The sequence below is a fragment of the Pinus tabuliformis genome, chromosome 2_1 (genome assembly GCF_031772625.1).
Source record: "Pinus tabuliformis cultivar Carrire ecotype Pingquan chromosome 2_1, CPIR1, whole genome shotgun sequence".
Classification (NCBI taxonomy): Eukaryota; Viridiplantae; Streptophyta; class Pinopsida; order Pinales; family Pinaceae; genus Pinus; species Pinus tabuliformis.
In genome coordinates, this window is record NC_142299.1 from 233934944 (window position 1) to 233939720 (window position 4777).

At 37.1% G+C, this 4777-nt stretch overlaps 1 non-coding gene across 1 annotated transcript; it reads right to left on the reverse strand.

Moving 5' to 3' along the window:
• Positions 1 to 4375: 4375 nt before the first annotated feature.
• TRNAS-GCU (transfer RNA serine (anticodon GCU)) lies at positions 4376 to 4463 on the reverse strand. The gene has a single exon. It is a non-coding gene; the product is annotated as a tRNA-Ser (tRNA).
• Positions 4464 to 4777: the final 314 nt, after the last annotated feature.

Sequence of the window (4777 nt, forward strand, 5' to 3'; positions counted from 1 at the left end):
ATCTGTACTCGAGTATTTAGGACTCATTGTGAGTGTATAAATCCCTGATCTACTCAGGGAAAACCTCCCGATATTGGGTACTAAACTACTCTTAACTTCTGATCAGTAAAGGGAATTCCTCGCTCGCTTAATTGGAACGAGGAACAGAAGCTTGTTTCTCTGGGTCTACTTATGATTCAAGTCATATAGCTTTCTCCATTGACTCATTCGACTTAACCGCGAATTGATTCAATCCTATTCACAATTATCACATTTGATCCGAAAGGATGAGCATATTATACATCCATCTAGGTATATAATAGACATTTCCCACCCATTTGATTCCTTAAATCAGATCCGGTCTTGATCGAATACAATCAGGTATCCGAGAAATAATATCAGGTATCATAAAGATCATATGTTGGAACGACATGCTTTTTTTTCCGTTCATTATACTTCGAGGATCAATCGTAGTCTTCCGAACTTTACCGATGGTATCGACGAGTTTTCTACTTCATTCAAATGTGTAAAAGATCTTAGTCGCACTTAAAAGCCGAGTACTCTACCATTGAGTTAGCAACCCATATTGCGAATAGATATTGAGGATATATACGATCGAAGTGGAATGCGAGGTTACTCAATATGAACCGCTAAATCCTACCAATCTAATTGACGAACGGGAGGGATCAAAAACCTACGTGAATGACCAAATAATTCACTCGTCAGTTCATATCGGAATATGTAGAGTTTCGATCCACCATTCCAGAATAAAGTAATCTAGGTTATGAATAAATGATCCATCGACATAATTATCATGATTGGATAGAATCACTGATAAACGATGAACCTAAGATATCTATTTCTATTGTGAATGGACGAATTATATCGACACAATACACTATTGTCAATCCAGAATAAGAGATAAATTAATTGTTGGATTGGCGCTATATTGGGACGAGATGTTAGATGCATCGATAGAAAATCCTAGGCTTATTTGTAACAATAGAACGATTCAAATATTCGTCATCTTTGTATGGAATCACGTGGAAACGAGATTTACTTGGAGAGTATATAATAAAATAAGAATAATGTTGAGCCAAGGGCATTTGATCCGAATATGAAATGATGTCATAATCCATATCCACGAAACCCATTATGTAAACTACCGCATCGTTTCAGACGATGTTTTGAAGATTCCTCCCTGATCTCGAATCATGATCGAGATCAGTGATCTCGAATCATGATTCGAGACGTGATTATGAATAGTCATTAACTCAAATGATATGATAGGAATAGGTATCGAATCGGATCCACTCTTTTTGTATAGAATACACTCAATGTAATCAATTAATTGATATTTATTAGGTACTTAACTTAATGCTTCTTTAGCTGCGTGCATTACCTCGACAGTAACGTTCAAAATGCCCTTTCGTCGTGCAAATTTTTCTGTATTTCTTTTTACTTCGTCCCTTACAAAACGGGGGATTTTACCCAATTCTTGCCGACTTTCAGGATCCCAAATTGGACTAATATCCGTGGATAAGGATTTAGTCATTATTTCCTTCGTATCATGACCACAAAAAATATCTAGAAGATGATCCTCCATACCCAGAGCGAATGAGTTATAAACTAGATCAGCTATTTGATTAGTACCTTCGTAACCCAGGAAGGGTCGATATCCCAAGGAAAAATTTTGGATATGAGCTGGGGCGGAAATAACTCCACAGGGAATTTCAAGACGTTTACCAATATGACGTTCCATTTGAGTACCAAATATTGCAGAGGGTTCCACGCGAGAGATAATATCTCCTACTTCAGCATGATCATTTGTGATGATTATCTCATCACAAAAATCTTTAATTTTCTCTTTGAACCATTCCGCATCATGTTTACAATAAGTACCTGTACAACTCACACGAATTCCCATCTCTCTAGCAAGTATCTTAGTGATTGAAGCAGCATGAGTTGCATCACCAAAAACGACTGTTTCTTTCCCCGTAAAATTCTGACAATCGATAGATCTTGAGAACCAAGCAGCTTGGGAAACGAATCGAGTTTGTCCATCGATATAGGATTCGTAATCAACCCTTTTGCTCGATAAAATAGGAGCCGCCAAGGTCTCAAGAGATTTCTTTATCTGTCGGATGCACTCGGCCATATCTACAGCTCCCATAGGAGTTGTAGATACATAAGGCATTCCAAATTCCTTATTCAAATACATCGCTGTCATTAAGCCCACTTCACGATAAGGAATTAAATTGAACCGAGCTTTCGGTAAATTTTTCGGATCCTCTACAGATCCTCCTTCAGGAATTATTTGATTAATTCTGATGTCCAGATCTTTTAATAAACGTCTCAACTCACGACAATCATGTCGATTATGAAAACCCAGAGTAAGAATCCCAATTATATTTACAGAAGGTGCATCTGTTACGAATTGATCCAATGTATGGGATTTCTCCAAATAATATCGAACTACCTGTTCCAAAGTTCTATCCGCTGCCTGAATTTCATTCACTTGATAATGATCCACATCCGCAAAAATGACGTTGCAATCGGAGATTATGGATGCTCTATCCACAAAGTTTTTTAAATCCTCTTGCAAGATACTAGAGGTACATGTAGGTGTTAATATTATCAGATCGGGACCTTCCTCCTTATCTTTTCGAATAATATGATCCACAACTCTTTTTCGAGATCCACGTGCTAGTACGTGACGATCTACTATACTAGCAGTTGCAGGAGTAAAATTTCTTTCCCGTTCTAACATAGAACGCATTACATTAAAATAATCATCTCCTAGAGGAGCATGCATAATGGCATGGACATTTTTGAATGAACTAGCTACTCGTAGAGTTCCAATATGAGCAGGACCAGCATACATCCAATGGGCTAATTTCATAAATTGAACCTTATCTCAAATTGATCCGTATTCCCATCTTGCACCACAGATATATCCCTTTATCTCTTCCCTATTGTAATCACATTCCCTTCTGAACTTTAAGTATGGTTAAATTATGATAAAAAGGAAAACAAAGTTGGATCTTTTACGAAAGAAAAAAGGGAAGAGCGAAGGAAGGGAAAACAGGAACCAATGAAATAAGTCTGGGACGGAAGGATTCGAACCTCCGAATAACAGGATCAAAACCTGCTGCCTTACCGCTTGGCCACGCCCCATTCCCATCCTATTTCCCTATTCATATGCTAATGAATACTTATATCAAATTTTTTGTCAACCCATTAGTATCCAAGATTCATTAGATCAGATCTCAATTGGGGAAAAATTTTTGTGGATATTTCAACAAAATAGGTTATTGATGGAATTGGACATAATAGGAGAAACAGAAAAAGTGACAAGAATATCCATTCATTGATCATTTTCTATTAGATTGGGTAAAATGTTGTATGTATGAAAGAATCATCCCTTCCAACCCCAAGTCCGGTCAAACTTGCCGAAGAGCTTCGATCGATTCGATCAATCAAAGACTTTTCTGGCTTTACCCCCCCCCTAATTTTTATTGGAGAATAAAAATGCCAGTTATGTTCAATATTTTTCTAGATGATGCCTTTATTCATTCAAATAATCCCTTTTTTGGAAAATTACCTGAGGCTTATGCAATTTCTGATCCAATTGTCGATGTAATGCCAATTATTCCTATTCTCTCTTTTCTCTTAGCCTTTGTTTGGCAAGCTGTTGTAAGTTTTCGATAAAAAGTATCCCCTTTTTTCTTTTTCAAGTTTTTGGGTCGCTGTCATTGATCCAATTTTTGTATAACTCTTTCTATTTTTTTGTGACAGAAGTTCTATCCTTGCTCCACTCGACGATACCAGATTCAGATACCTTATCTGCTCCCGGATAAAAACTTTTCCACTCACCTTCATCAATTCCTTCCGATCCCACCGCTCACTTCGGATCGGGCTATTGGGTCACGTATTGATACGATCACCAACGACTTATTTTCATAAATATTCAATAAATATCTAATTGATCCAAAAAAATAAGAGGGAAAAAAGACCATTTTGAAAACAAAGAGAAAAATTATATCCTTCTTTCAAATTGATTTTCACACGTGATTTGGAGAAATAATTTCGTGATTTGTAACAATAATACTATTGTTTGGTATTCAAGTATCCATATATGGTACAAAGATTGATGATCTATTCTGTTGTACTTATAATCAGGATTCCGGAGATTACGTAATGCTTACTCTTAAGCTGTTCGTTTACGCAGTAGTGGTATTTTTCATTTCTCTTTTTATCTTTGGATTTCTATCGAACGATCCAGGACGTAATCCCGGACGTAAAGAATAGTGAAAAAAGTCTCTAGGTTAATGGGCCTTTTCCGTTCCGTAGAAAGATTCGGGGTTATTCGTTTTCAGGATCAATAGTGGACGAACGGAGAGAGAGGGATTCGAACCCTCGGTACGGATGATCCGTACTACGGATTAGCAATCCGCCGCTTTGGTCCGCTCAGCCATCTCTCCAAGATGGAAGAGTTCATGTGTAACAAAATGAATGGTGGAGTAAAGGTGTATATCATAGTATGTACAGATTGTATCGGCAATATAATGAATATTGCGATTATTCAGTTGGATAAAGAACAATCCAGTCAATCGTATTGTTCATTTCGTTAAAAATAGTTCTGTATGACTGATTTTTTCTGCTTTTCTTGGCCTGGCCGATGGCCAGGCCAAGAAAAGCAGAAAAAATCAGCAGTCATACAGTGCTTGACCTAATTTGATAGCTAGAATACCTGCTGTAAAAGCAAGAAAAAAAGCTATCAAAAATTTAAGCTCTA